At 39.1% G+C, this 16,312-nt stretch overlaps 1 pseudogene; it reads left to right on the plus strand.

Annotated features, from left to right (window-relative positions):
- Nucleotides 1–10,292: 10,292 nt before the first annotated feature.
- On the plus strand, nucleotides 10,293–12,361 carry LOC148120042 (eukaryotic translation initiation factor 4E pseudogene; annotated as a pseudogene).
- The last annotated feature ends 3,951 nt before the right edge of the window (nucleotides 12,362–16,312 follow it).

Below are 16,312 nucleotides of genomic sequence, written 5' to 3' on the forward strand. Positions count from 1 at the left end.
TTCTTGTAAGTATATAGATGCTGTGACTAATGGTTAAGTACAAGTTCACCTGAAAGAGTAGTGAATTTAAAGGTAAGGTAGACAAGTGTTCCTTTTGAAAAGAATGTTTAAACAGTTCCCTTTTCCCTCTGAGAGTTAGGAAGTTGCGACTAGATAATGTGGAATTATTGATGAGACAGGCAAGAGCGTGACGGAAGCGGAGCTTCTGGAAGATTCGCCCGATCAGTAGTGACTGAGATATGTTGAATGGGGAGAGGTATTGCTTTGCTAAGCAACCAGGGTGTTAAACCCCCCTCTAAATATTGATGTTTACAACCACAGATCATGCTGATCTCGACCTTCCTCAAAGAAGCTTCCGGGCTTCGTCAAAGAAGCTTCCGTTTGCAGAGGTTAGTGGTTAACACAGAGACTCGGAATTGGTCGAAGTAACTGTTATGAAACCTTATTGAGTGCTCAGCCCTACATGAGACCATCCAAGGTCAGGGAACATCTCAGAAAAAAAAGGATGGGAAAAAAAATTAAGAGCCCGAGGATTGGGGAGCACTGTGAAACGCTGTCTTCTGCACAAGGCAGGACAATTGCACCCATAAATTCAAATAGCCGTGATTACCTGAAGAAAACCTATACAAGATGGGCCTGTTAAAATTCTGTTACAGTCCGGGGTGGAGCTTTATAAACTCCACCCCTCCCTGAGGACCCACTGACAGATATTGGTTCCTGGTAGAGGGATTCATTTTCTTGAGCGTTGGAACCACTTTTAAGTTGCCCGCATTCACCAACTAAACAACTTCCATGCGTATGCACATAACCCTAGTTAAATTCACAGGGTCACACAGCAAAAATGGCATGAAGTGGGAGGGGTCTGCTAGGAAGAAGGGTTTAGTGGAAGAGGGATGAAAGAAAATAATGGATGAAAATGACCAAAAACGTATTATATACATGTAAGCAATTGTCAAAGAATTAAACAGCAGGGAGAGGGTGGAGACAGAAAACAGCCAGGGAAGCCAGCTCTCAAAACTGAGCGCCTAACCCCCGAGCGTCACATCACCCTCATACTGTCTTTTCACGTCCTTCCCTACTGAAAGCAAAACCCAGCTCCAGGATATTTTCAAACAACCAACCATACTTCAGCTTTTGTATCTAGCTGTCCTCTCTACTTACTGAAGATAAAATCCGCTCCAGCATCCAAATAGTAGGACCTGCAGTTCCGGGGTCACAGCCGTACCGTGCCCTCTAACAGACGCGTTGGCCTTAACTTTCCAGAATTCTGCTGAGCGAGCAGACAACAGCTGGCTCTCACTGCAGCGCTTGCGGCCCCCTAGTGGGGCAAACGCAGTTCCAACCTGAACCGAGAATGAATGCAAATGAAATAATAAACCACAGCCACAAAGGGAGAACACAAGAATACCCAGGGAGGTGTTGAAATCGTTTCTATAAAAAGCCCATTGCGGGAAAGCACACAAACAACAATAACAGAAACTGAAGCCCAGACCACAACGCTGCCGCTAAGAGACTCCGAGCCTGGAGTCAGCCGGATTAAGACGCATAAATCAAGTCTCTAAGAGCAAAGCGTCTGTAACCTGAATAACGGCTGAGAAATGAATGTCCTAGTGAGGGGCTGAGGTTCGTTTCAGACAGGTGAGCAGCACGCGGAGATGCTAAAGAATACAGCGGCAGCTCGGCTGGACCCTCGCTCTTGACATGACTTTTTTTCTTTGTGTCCCTCCCTCATGTATATTGCTTACACAGATTGGGAACAGGGAGAGGGTGCCAAGATAAGGGGAAAGAGGGACTGTCCTGTTAACCCCGATATCTGCCACATCACTCTCATCCTCTGTGATTCTGCTCTCTTTTCAACCACAGGTGTAACAACCGAGTGGAACTGGGGGTCCTTGGCCCTTCTCGTTCTGCATGCTAATTAGCATCCTCCTTGCTAGTCCCATTGGATGAAAATGCAAAGTACACTAAGAGACAGAAACGCTGGCAAAATACTTGCTTTGAAATCAAGAAGACCCGAAATTGATACCAGAACCCATATAAAAATGGGGAGAGGTATAATGGTGCCCACTTAATCGCAGTGCTGTGGAAGTGGCTAAGAAGCTGAGTTCGCTGGCTAGCAAGCCTAGACTACTTGAGAGATCTAGACCGGTGAGAGATTGTCTTAAACGAGAGGGAGGATGGCAAGAAAGGCTATGCTCTGAACTCCACATGCACACATGTACATACACACATGCAAAAATGCAATAACACAATAATAATACTCTAATAAGTAGGCTACTAATAGTACTAGACTTACAGTATAAGTTTGACAAAATCCAGAACTATAAATGGACAAATCTCACTTCAGTCCATGGGGTTAGCTGAGAAAGGCCAGGATCTCTCCATTGCCTACAGGCTTCTCTTCCTCCAGCCCCTCACTGCAGGTTTCTTCAGATAGTAGTGTTTTGTCTAGAGAGAAATGGCAGTCTCTCCTGTTCTAATGTCCCTTTCCTCTCGCTAGTTCACACCCACAAATAATTCTCACCATCTGGAGCATCTTTCCTTCTCTAACCAAATCTGGGGAGGCTTTGTTCCGTGTTTTAATTCTATTCTACCCACAGGGAAGATGCGCGGACACCAACCGTTGTCTTTGGTGCAAAAGCCCCGGTGTCGGAGAAATTAAATTTGTTCCTGGTCTTAGGATCATCGGATTTTACAGTTGAGAGTAATAGTAGACATCACCTCAAACCAGCATCTGCTGCTTTATGCCATCATTCCAACACCTACCTGTGGAGGGGCAAACCCTAAGAACTTAGCTGACTCACCCAAAATGTCGCAGTGAACTCAGCAAGATTTACCCCCACACTGCATATTCGCCCCATCCCTTAAATGTGTCTGTATATTTCTCAACCACACACAAGCTCTGGGGTTCTTTTGTAATAACAGCCTCCACTTAGATGACTTACAAATGCTAGAGGATCCCGCATGTGCACAGATACTGCACTAGGAGTGAATGGCAGGTCGAGAGGTGGGACTCTATGGAGTGGCCCTAGAAGAACACGATTGGCTGATCCTGAACTCAAGCTTGCCTCCAGAAAATACAGTTTGTTACCAATATAGGAGATAATCTAAGTATTTCTAAAATAATAGATTCATTTTTTTCCCTAGAGTATCAGAGTATTTTAATTGTGCTTAAGTTTCTTCATTATGTAGTAGCTAACTGGACCCTGGAGAACTTAAAATTTTCATCTTCTATTTTTAGAAGATGCCAAGGGCCAAAGTGCATTTATGAGTACTATTTTATGGGTCTGAGTGTGACAATGTTAAGTATAAAAAGGAACATGTTCTTTAGTATTAATATCCTATGATTTTGTCACTGAGCTAATATTACTATTTAAATAACCTATCTTACACACTGTCATTTAAGGACAACAACTATCATCTTCTTCAGAATGACTGGCTTTGGTTATATGATAACCTGAGATCAATCTTCTTGACTACTGATGTTCCCTCATAGAGAAAGGAACTGGGAACCATTGCTGGACCCTCACCTAGCCTCTCCTTCACCTTGCTGAAAGTCACCTGCTCCCCTCCTTGCCTTTCTCCTCCCCTCTTCAATCCTCTCCCAAGGTCCCCATGCTCCCAATTTACTCAGGAGATCTTGTCTTTTTGTAATTCCTATGTAGATTAGATCCATGTAAGTCTCAGTGTCCTCATTGTTGTCTAAGTTCTCTGGGATTGTGGTTTGTAGGCTGATTTTCTTTGCTTTATGTTTAAAAACCACCTATGAGTGAGTACATGTGATAATTGTCTTTCTGTGTCTGGGTTACCTCACTCAAAATAATGTTTTCTAGCTCCATCCATTTTCTAGGAAATTTCAAGATGTTATTTTTTTCTGCTGTGTAGTACTCCATTGTGTAAATGTACCTTTTTCCTTATCCATTCTTTGGTCAAGGGGCATTTAGGTTGTTCCCAGGTTCTGGCTATGACAAACAATGCTGCTATGAACATAGTTGAGCACACGTCCTTGTGGCACGATTGAGCATCTTTTGGATATATATCCAAAAGTGGTACTACTGGGTCTTGAGGAAGGTTGTTTCCTAATTTTCTGAGAAATCGCCACACTGACATCCAAAGGGGTTGTGCCAGCTTGTATTCCCACCAGCAGTGCAGAAGTGTTCCCTTTTCCCCACCACCTTTCCAGCATAAGTTGTCATCAGTGTTTTTTTTCTTGGCCATTCTTACAGGTGTAAGATGGAATCTCAGAGTTGTTTTGATTTGCATTTCCCTGATGACTAAAGATGTTGAACATTTCCTTAAGTATCTTTCAGCCATTTTAAATTCCTTTGTTGAGAGTTCTCTGTTTAGGTTTGTACTCCATTTTTTTAATATTTATTTATTTATTATGTATACAATATTCTGTCTGCATGTATGCCTGAAGTCCAGAAGAGGGCACCAGACCTCATTACAGATGGTTGTGAGCCACCATGTGGTTGCTGGGAATTGAACTCAGGACCTTTGGAAGAGCAGGCAATGCTCTTAGCCGCTAAGCCATCTCTCCAGACCCAGTACTTCATTTTTTTATTGGATTATGTGTTCTTCTGGTGACCAATTTCTTGAGTTCTGTGTATATTTTAGAGATCAGACCTCTGTCTGATATGGAAACTGAAAAGCTTCTGTAAAGCAAAGGACATGGTCAACAATACAAAACTACAGGATGATGCTGTTTTTAAGGCTGATTAATACTTCATTGTGTAAATGGACCATATTTCATTTATTCATTATTTTGTTCCAAGAAATATAAGCTGTTTCCAGTTTCTGGCTATTATTAATAAAGCTGCCATGAACATGGTCAAGCAAGTGTCCTTGTGGTAGGATGGAGTATCCTTTGGGTATATGCCCAGGAGTGGCTGGCTCTTGAGGTAGATCCACTCCCAACTTTCTAAGGAACCTCCATATTGATTTCCATAGTGGCTACACTAATTTGAACTCCCACCAGCAAAGGAGGAGTGTTCCCCTTGCTCCACATCCTCACTACCATGAGCTGTCACTTGCGTTATTGATCTTAGTCATTCTGACAGATACAAGATGGAATCTCAAAGTAGTTTTGATTTTCATTTCCTTGATGGTTAAGGATACGTAACATTTCTTTAAGTGTTTCTCATCTGAGATTCTTCATTTGAGAAATCTCTATTTAGATCTGTACCACATTTTAAAATTAGATTATTTGTTTGTTTGTTTCTGCTATCTAGTTTCTTGTGTTTAATATATATATATAATATATATATATATATATTGTATTAGTCCTCTACTGAATGTAGAGTTAGTTAAAAAAAAATCCCATTTTATAGATTGCTGCTTTGTCTTGTTGACAGTGTAGTTTGCCTTCCAGAAGCCTTTCAGTTTCATGAAGTTGTTGATCTTAGTGCCTCTGCTATCCGAGTTCTGTTCAGGAAGTTGTATCCTGTACCAATGTATTCAAGGCTATTCCCCACTTTCAGACCTTGAAAGAACAATACTCAACTTCATATGGAAATACAAAAAAATCTCAGGATACCTAAAATTTAAAAAAGAATATGTAATAACGGATTAAAAGAAGGGGTCAAGGTGAGCATATCAAAAGATAAAAACCACAGATGTTCAAAAGAAAATTGTATTTGGTCTCAGAGAAACTAGAGTGAGTTAGCAAAATTTGAATTTGAGTTGAATTAGCAAAATTTCTCTAAGAATCGAAAAGTAAAAAATAAAATAAAGATGAGTGTGTAGTACATGACTTTAATCCTGGAACCTGAAGACAGGGACAAGTGGATCTCTGTGAGTTTGATGTCCGCATGGTCTACATATCAAGTTCCAAGATAGCCATTCCTATATGGTGAGATCCTGTGAAAGAAAAGGAGGGAGGGAGGTACGGAAGGAGGGAGGTACGGAGGGAGGGAGGTACAGAGGGAGGGAGGGAGGGAGGGAGAGAGGGAGGGAGGGAGAGAAGGAGGAAGAAAGAGAGGGAGGGAAGGAGGGAGAGAGGGAGGGAGAGAGGGAGGGAGGGAGGGAGGAAGGGAGGGAGGGAGAGAGGGAGGGAGGGAGGGAGGAAGAGAAAAAGATTTTTAAGAAAGTAAATACCCACTCACTGTGGGTCATGAGGACTCTGTTGGAAACCATATTAAAACTAATTAGGTTATAAGTCTAGAGACCTTAGTCCTCATCAGAAGAGACATAAAATAGCTACCATTTGCTTCCTTTGTATCTCTGAGTGCATACATGGAGGAATTGTTCTGCAAGAATAGAGCAGAAAGGTAACAAGTCAAGAAGAGGGTTCTTGCCAGACACCAAACAGACCAGAGTCTTAATTTTAAACTTCCCACCTCCATAACTGTGAGGAGTAAAAGGTTCTTGATGTTTAGATTGTACAATTTGGGGCATTTGTTACAGCAGTTCACACTGACCAGAACATTGGTAAATGTCTAATGGAGTCTGTTTACCATAGCAGTAAACAGTAGAGCACTTAGCAGAATCTAAGCGTGAAGTTCTGTTCTGTCATGCAAGGTCCCCATGACCCTGTTGTGCTGAAGCCAAAATCAGCACAGTCCTCTTCCTCCCAGGTCCAGTCCTCTCCATCCCAGGTCCAGTCCTCTCCATCCCAGGTCCAGTCCTCTCCATCCCAGGTCCAGTCCTCTCCATCCCAGGTCCAGTCCTCTCCATCCCAGGTCCACTCCTCTCCATCCCAGGTCCACTCCTCTTCCTCCCAGGTCCAGTCCTCTCCATCCCAGGTCCAGTCCTCTCCATCCCAGGTCCAGTCCTCTCCATCCCAGGTCCAGTCCTCTCCATCCCAGATATAGCAACAACACTAGAAGCAACAGATCTCCATTTACCCAAGTATTTTCTTCTCTAAGCTTCTATTTCCATCACAGTTTTCTTGTTGCTCCCCCGAGGTGGTTTCTTTGCAATATCCCATTTGCTTTCCCCACCTATCCTATAGCCTCTCTATAGGGGACAAACTGTCCACTATTAGTACTCAGTCTGGATTCTTATCCCTTCTCAGTCTATCTTCAACCACATTTGAGGTAAGTTCAGCAAACCCCAACAGTTTATTGTATCTCCATGAAAGATCTTGAAACTGTCCTCAAATGAGTTATTTCAACTGCTTGAATGTCCAAGGGATCTGTCAGGCTCAAATGCTGAAAACTGAAGTCAGTGCCTTCCCCAAACCTGCTCTACATACCCTTGTTACAAAGAGAGACGGCCCTTGTTTGTCCTGGCCACCTGGCTAGCTTACACCTGAAATAACTACGCAGAAACTGTATTCATTAAAAGGCTGCTTGGCCCATTAGCTCTAGTTTCTTATTGGCTAATTCTTACATCTTAATTTAACCCATTTCTATTAATCTGTGTATTACCACGTGACTGTGGCTTACTGACAAGATTCTAACCAGTGTCCGTCTCAGGCAGAAGATCCATGGCATCTCTCACTCTGGTCTTCTTCCCAGCATTCAGTTCTGTCTTCTCCACCCACCTAAGTTCTGCACTATCAGGCCCAAAGCAGTTTCTTTATTCACTAACCAATGAAAGCAACACATGAATAGGAGAACCTCCTACACCACACCCTTTTCCATCTCTATCCTTGCTCTTCATAAGTCCCAAAAATAATAATAAAAAATACATAGGCCCATAAAATATGAGCCACACTTTTTTCTGATTATAATGTAATACAATTAGAATTTAAACTTAATCACTTGTTGACCTTCAAAGGAGAAATAAATAAATCTTAGGTAAAAGAAGAAATCAAGGTTGAATTGAAATTTATTCAGAAATTAACAAAATGAATGCTCTGCAAATAAAAACTGTGGGGTGTGAATAAAAAGGAAACTGTGGAGTTTTAAATGAATTTTTCTAGCAAACAGACAAGTCAAAAGTAAGGAAATTAAATATACAGCCAGTACATTAAGCAGAAAATCATAAAATAACCCCAATCAGAGTAAGGAAGGAAATCCAGACACAGTGGCACACATCTGCTACCTATCATGGTAAGATAGAGACAGGAGGATTGCAAGTTACAGAAGCCTGCCTCCCTGCTCCTCCCCCTCTCTCTTTCTCTCTTTCTCTGACTGTGTGTGTAAAACAAGTAAAGAAACTAGTAAAGGGATAAACAAATGGATGAATGAACAGAAAAAAATTTATATAAATGTGATCTACCAGAAGCTGATTCAGTGAAAATCAATTATATATGCCTTTTACAAATGTAGTCATGAAGTTAAACAGAAATTAAAGTAAATATAAACTATAAAAAGCAATAAAAATGAAAACTTATAAATACATACAAATATGATGAAAAGTTTGGGATCTCAAAGAAATACATATAGAGATAGACGATAATGATAGAGAGAGAGACTATATATATCAATGATTGATATATATATATCATTGAAAATACTTCTAGAAGTGACCATCTTTAAAGAAAATAGAAAGCTCAATAGTTCAACAATGAAGAAATGTAAAAGTTGGTTGAAGTTTTACTCCTTTAAAAATGCGTACGCCTTGAGTTGCTTTAGAGGTAATTTCAACCATCTTTGAAAAACCATATGGTCTGCTCTAAAGCTGCATTCAACTTACTCCCTGAGGAGACCTTTGCTCTGGTACCAATTCTATGGTATGAGCATACTGAAGAAATCTTACTGATTGAAACAATACAAAAACTCTAAATAGCATTTTAGCAAATTAAACTCTACAGTGGACTAACCAATATCATCTAGGATTCTATTAGCTATTTGCTAAAGAATGAAAGGGCAATTTAATAAAATATTACAGATGAAATAAAACATGTTTGCTAAGTTACAAATGCCCTTCAGATTAAGCTCTAGTTCCTGATTAACATTACAGTGTGATAGGAATAGGAACAGCTCACTAAAGTTCATAAGATGTGATACAGAATGATACAGCCAGTGCTGTACTTAAAAAGTGAAGCAATAGAAATGATTGTTTGAAAAGTATGAACTGAATAACGATGCCTCTTTACATACGTTTAGCCTACACTGCTTACTCATTTTCATGTTTCAGTTCTTATTAATAAGGGAAGGAAGTCTCATTATGCAGATAATATAATTACCTATCTATAGATATAAAAAGTAGGGCTGGGGAGATGGATCACTCAAGTGCTTGCTGGCCACGCATGAGGACTTGAGTTTGGATCCCCAGCGATTCATATAAGAAGACTGAGTGAAATGGCATGTTTCTGTACTCTCAGTCCTGAGGTTGCAAAGATGAGAGAATGCCTGGGGCTTGGCAGGCTGGTCTTATTTAATTGATGATCTCCATGTTTTCAGTGAGAAACCCTGTCTTAAAATCTAGTGTGGAAAGCAATAGGTTGAAAGACAATGTTGGCCTCTTGATGGGGAATCTCTGTTAGACAATGATCTTTAAGAGGTGGGACCAGGTTAGGGCATGACCTTTTGGGTAACTAGGGAAAAATGCTGGTCAGCCCAGGGTTTGCTCTCTCTCTCTCTCTCTCTCTCTCTCTCTCTCTCTCTCTCTCTCTCTGTGTGTGTGTGTGTGTGTGTGTGTGTGTGTGTGTGTGTGTATGTGTGTGTTTACCACATTACACAGCTGAGCTTGGACTTTTTGTTTCTGTTTCATGAGTTTTTCCTTTTATATGTGTGTGTGTATATATACATATATATACATACATATATACATATACATACATATATACATATAATTGGTTTATCTTGGAATTAACCTGGTATTCTTCAACCACTGTTATTTTAACAGTTGGCACCCAATGTGGGCCTTGGGGATTTGGGTCCCCAGTGGGTCCAGCTAGTTTCTGTCCTGGCTGGACTGCCCTGACTCTGTATGGTATATCTGGGTATTTGGGTAGCATCCCTGCACAACAGCCCGGAGTAGCTAGCCTCGGTAGTATCTTGGAGCCACTCCAGATCCCCAGACACCTGCTCCACCAGTGGACAGTGCGGCTGGCTGCAGCAGGACAGCTTGTGGGTCCAGCTTCCCCAGCATACTGTGAAAGCACAGGGGGATGTGGGCTTCCCCACGTGTCTCTGTCAGCATTGCTGCCTTGCTGTCCCTGCATTGCTGCTAATCAGTCAGAGATCTCTGTGGAGTGCACAATCTGTGATTTACACTGAATAACTGCTTTTAATTTAAACATATTTTTCAGTATCTAACACATTAAAACCAATTCAAACTGTTCAAGCTGGTCACGCGGCTACAACTGTGACACCTACTGGCCAGTAATTGTTATTACACCTACTCCAACTCATTACTGGTGAAACTTATAAAGTCAAATTTATAAGGTCAAGAGATCGATCTAAGATGGCGACTGTGGAACCGGAAACCACCCCTACTACTAATCCCCCACCTGCGGAAGAGGAGAAAACAGAATCCAGTCTGGAGGTTCCTATAGCAAACCCAGAGCACTATATCAAACACCCTCTCCAGAACAGGTGGGCACTCTGGTTTTTTAAAAATGATAAAAGCAAAACTTGGCAAGCAAACCTTCGATTGATCTCTAAGTTTGATACTGTTGAAGACTTTTGGGCTCTATACAACCATATCCAGTTGTCTAGTAATTTAATGCCTGGCTGTGACTACTCACTTTTTAAGGATGGTATTGAGCCTATGTGGGAAGATGAGAAGAACAAACGGAGTGGTCGATGGCTAATTACATTGAACAAGCAGCAGAGACGAAGTGACCTCGATCGCTTTTGGCTAGAGACACTGCTGTGCCTTATTGGAGAATCTTTTGATGACTACAGCGATGATGTATGTGGAGCTGTTGTCAATGTTAGAGCTAAAGGTGATAAGATAGCAATATGGACTACTGAGTGTGAAAACAGAGACGCAGTCACACACATAGGGAGGGTATACAAGGAAAGGCTAGGACTTCCTCCAAAGATAGTAATTGGTTATCAGTCCCACGCAGACACGGCTACAAAGAGCGGCTCCACCACTGAAAATAGGTTTGTTGTTTAAGAAGACACCTGAGTGTTCTCACAGGAGACTGCGTCACGCAATCGAGATTGGGAGCTGAACCAAAGCCTCATCTAAGCAGAGTGGACTGCACTGAAGTTTGATTCCATCTAAATGTTGTAAGATATAAGAGAAGTCTCATTCGCCTTTGTCTTGTACCTCTGTGTTCATTTCTTCCCTTCCTCCCCCCAATTTTTGCTAGTGTGTCCACTATCCCAATCAAAGAATTACAGTATACGCCACCCCAGAATCCGCAGGTGTGTCCCTGGCCCGCACTGTAACAGCTGGGTAGAATTACCATGATACACACATTTGCCTTTCCACAGTATTCGAAAAAGAACTTGCATTTCTGTTACCTTAGCAGGAAAAGATCTGTTTCTGCTGCACTCCGTGCAGGAGCGTGTTTTGCTGGTGAGAGTCTGCGTGCAGTTTTCTAGCAACCTCGTTGTCCTTCCACAGCATTCTCCTTGCTGGCCTCTTGCTGATGGCTGCTAGAGTTTAATTTATTTGCTTCCCTCCTTGATAACATTACTGATTCTGATTTCAGTTTTTCATTTGTTTTGCTTTTGTTTTTTTTCTTCATGTAACATTGGTGAAGGATCCAGGAATATGACAGAAACGTGGAATAAACATTAAATTTGTGCATTCTTTGGTAACTTTTTGTTTTTTTGTAACTACAAAGCTTTGCTACAAATTTATGCATTTCATTCAAATCAGTGATCTATGTCTGTGTGATCCCTAAACATAATTGTGGACTATAAAAATGTAACATCATAATTACATTCCTAACTAGAATTAGTATGTCTGCTTTTGTATCTTTATGCTGTACTTTAACACTTTGTATTACTTAGGTTCTTTTGCTCTGGTTACAAATGGCTCAAGTAGAAAAGCGGTCCCATTCATATTAAGACAGTGTACAAAACTGTAAATAAAATGTGTACAGTGACTTGTCTTTTAGACAACTAGAATTGTCCTTTATTTCTCCATCTCTGTAGAAGGAATCTGTACTTCCTATTGCAAGGCAGTCTCTTGTGTCTTCATAGTGTCTTCCCCATGCACAGTCTAAGTTTGGAGCACTAGTTCATTATTATGTTTATTACAATTTTTAATAAATTGAATAGGTAGTATCACATGTAATTAAACTGATGTGGTTATCTTTTTTAATAAAGTTAAGACACAGTTTTTCAGTCTTAGGTTAAATAATGTACTTTAAATATGTTAAAATTCATGAGAATTGGGATTTTGGTGTATCACCATTTGCTAGGAACAGTGGCTATAAATTTGTTGACTTTGAGATGTTTTTACTTAAAGAGCAGAAAACGAGCATAAGGAGAGTATAGGGGAACATGTGTTAGGATGCTTAGTGTTATTTGAATAAAACAGAATAAACAAGTATGAAGAACTATTTATATTGGTCAATTGTTACAGTATGGTTTTCTGTAAACTTGAAACCTTGATCTATTCTTTCCTTGTATCATTTCAAAGTAAACTTGAAGATATTTTGTCTGCAATACACAATTGTGTAGTTCAGATCCTATGAAATGAGACTATAGACTAAATGGTAAGCTGAACTATGGAAGCAGAGAGAAAAATGATGTCTTTAAGTGGTGATTATTATGAATTCATCCTTTTCACACTGATAAACTTGATAAAGATCCTTCTAAAATAAAAAAAAATTATAAGGTCAAGATGGCAGATAATTTAACAATACAAGAGTCCAACAGCTTTTTTAACTTATACCATGGATGATATTATACAAGGTTTATGTGATTTCCCTTCTATATCCCTCTATTTGATTCTGGGAATTGGCTTTATCCTTCATATTTTCTCCTTAAAAACATGGTTTGGTAATAGTGACAATAATGAGGCAATTTTAGAAATGATACAGTCTTTCCAGACTGATAATGACCAACTAAAAGGAAAAATCAGCACTCTGGAGAAGGATATGACCAATTTGGTGGGCAAAACTCAGTCAATGACAGAGGGTGCTGAGACATTGTCTGAGAACTCATGCTGTTGAATGTATTAATCAAAATCTGTTGAACAGTTATGATAGGTTGATGGATAGAATATCTCTCCAGGAAGGCAATATGTACACTATAAAAATTATGTTCAAGGATGAGACATTATCTTTACTGGACAGACTTCACACCTTAAAATCCTCAATGAGAATATTGGAACAAAACACCAGGCAGGAGATCCAGACTTTACAAAAGGCAGTGGTAAAAAGATTTTTTAAAATTTGGAAATTTATCGAATTTGATGACTAGGGAAAAAAGGTACAAAGACAAAATTTATCCTCATCAGTATATACCCAAACTCTGGGCTAGCTTACCCAGAATTCTAAATGCCTATCTAGTGATCTCTTCAAAAAGACCATCTGACATCAAGTACCCTAAGGTAGTCAAAGAATATACATGGAAACCCATACATATGAATAATCTAAAAAAATTAAACAAGCAATAGTTGATTATAGCATACATTCACCCTTTGTTAAGGAAATGGTCAAAATGTAGTCTTCAAGCAACAAGGAAACCCTACAGATTGGCTTCAATTAATCTCAGCAGTTCTTGAAAATGAACTACAACTTCTTTGAACGTGTTATTGGAGAGAAAAATTTTTTAAACAACAGTAAGAAGCAAAAGGACGTAAAATTTCCCAAGATCAAATTCTTAGCGAGGGGCATTACTCTGATTCTCAGGATCAAGCTCTTTATGACAAACACAGCAGTTTTAAATGCTTGGGACAGGATTCAGGAACCAGGAAAAAAAATTAAATCATATATTAGGGTTAAACAAGGTCAGAGGAAACCATTTAGTGGCTTTTTACAAAGATTAACTAACGTTGTACAAATAGGAGTAACAGATCCAAAAGCTAGATGTGTACTCATTAAATCTTTGGCTTTTAAAAACACCAATTTAGAATGCAAGAAGATCACTGTGCCTTTAAACATCAGATCAGCACCAATAGATGAATGGATCTTACATACAACAAATGTTGAGACATTTGACTATAGTACTGAGGCTTGGGTAGGAAAACCAATGTCCAATGGCATGAGATGACACCAAAATGCCGGATGTTTTAATTATGGTAAAATAAGACATCTAAAAGGGGATTGTAGACAAGAAATTCCTAAAAGTAATATCTCCTCTGGGGATGGAAAGAATAGGAGAACTCAGCCTTCGGGTGTATATAGGAGGTGTGGCAAAGGCCAACATTAGACCAATAAATGTAGGTCAACAAAAACAGACAAGACAGCCTGGTACCATTGGGAAACTCCTTGGGGGTCCTCTTGAAAGCCCCCATGTTGAACATGGTCCAATCATTCTCATGTTCTGTGAAGAACATGTTTCTTTATGGACAATTTACATTGGTATAGTTTCTTGTATATGGATACAAGTTCAAATTATATTTGTTATTTCTGTTTACAATATTTGTACACCTATGCAAAGTTATTTTGTCAGATTGCATGCATGCATATTTCTACCTCTGTATAAAACATTTTGTATACTGATACAATGTTTAGGTTATATTTTTCATATTATATTATATAGTCCTACCTCTGATCAAGATACTTATATATTGTTTATATTTTGAAGTTATTTTCTTCATTTACAGTACAGTTGTTTACAGATTATTTAATATTCTGATATAAAGTCTTAGTCTTTAAGTTGTATAGGTATTAAGTATTATAGGTCAATAGTTATTTATGTTTGTAATACATATAGTCACATTAATTAGGTTCTTTAGATACATAGAGATTGTATTTTGTCTAGATAGGTAATCTTTAACCACTTCAAGGATCTATAGAACATGACATTTAAAAAATTTATGGTTCTGTTGACGTGAGACACAATTACTCCTGACAGCACCAATCTATTCCTGAGAGAATGTTGAGCACCTAAGACACTCCAGTTGAAGTTTGTTTTCTTCTTGGCACAACTGGCCTTTGAACAGGAATTGCCCATGCCTCAACCACTGACAAAGTACATGGTGTCTGGACTAAATAAACAGGACACAAAGAAAAGGACTACCCAACCTTGCCAACAGGGTAAGATGGTTCTGAAAATTCTCCTGCCTCTGAAAATGGTCTGTCAGTTATACTAGGCCTTAGCCAAAGTTGTTTTTTTTCAGCATTGTAAACGAGAATTTGAGTGATTGCTCAGGTAGACAGTTGTCTCTATCGTATATTGCATGCTTTGGAAGCTGCTTGATTGCATTTCCTGTAATATTATTTCCCTTCTCAGGCCTTCAATGGGGTTGAAGATTAAATAGTCATAGTTACCTTCCTCTTACGATTTAGCCATTTCCAATGTAAGACTTAGACTCTATAATAGAATGTTTATTAAAACATTCATCATATGTTCCTTACTTAATGTCATTTATGTTGGTTGTAATTTTATACTTGATATCTGTTCCTATTGTATATAGTTTTGTATTGGATTTGGAATTCTCTTATTTAGACAAAAGGTGAAGGTGATGGAGAATCTCTGTCAGCCAGTGATCTTTAAGAGGTAGAATCAGGTTAGGGCATGATCTTTTAAGTACCCAGAGAAAAACACTGGGCAGCCAAGCGTTTGCTCTCTCTCTGCAGTTCTCATGCTACACAGCTGAGCTTGGACTTTTCATTCCTGTTTTGTGAGTTTGCCCCTTATAATAAAAAAATACATATTTGGTTGGTCTTGAAGTTAACCTGGTATTCTTCTACCCACATTATTTCAATGTGTTTCTGGCCTTCACAAACAGGTGTGTACATCTTGTGTACCCATATGCACCCATGTGGAAACACATACAAATATCAAAACAATCAACTTAAGAGAACTACTAGAATTAATAAATATAATTTAACATTGAACTGGCTTTAATACATAAATCAATCTAAAGGAATTAACAAAAATCAATCCATTCAAAATTTAAAAGCAAGAGACAACATGCCTAGGAAAAAATTCTTTTGAAATCTACAAGAAATATTTATAGGAAATGCTATTTTTCTGAGAGACAGTTTTAAAAGCAGCTAAGTAGGCAGCATAGTGTATTGTCATGTTGAGTAAGAAACTACAATACTCAAGCTATTTTAGACTCCATAAGACATTCACAAAGTCACTACAATTTCAATAAAAGTCCTGTTGAGATGTATTTGTGGAATCGGGCAAAAATCGTATGTTAGAAAATACCAAAGTTTTTGGAGATAAGAATAATTAATTAAAAATGAACTACTTCTAGTCAAAACATTTAACATTTAAAAATACTGCAATTATAGTTATCAGACCAGTATGATGTAGGAGCAGACATAGAAAAAGTTAAATGAACCAGAATAGATATTAAGAAATATATATAAATAAACCTAGTGTATGCT

The sequence above is a fragment of the Myodes glareolus genome, chromosome 13 (assembly GCF_982192425.1).
Source record: "Myodes glareolus chromosome 13, mMyoGla1.1, whole genome shotgun sequence".
Lineage (NCBI taxonomy): Eukaryota > Metazoa > Chordata > Mammalia > Rodentia > Cricetidae > Myodes > Myodes glareolus.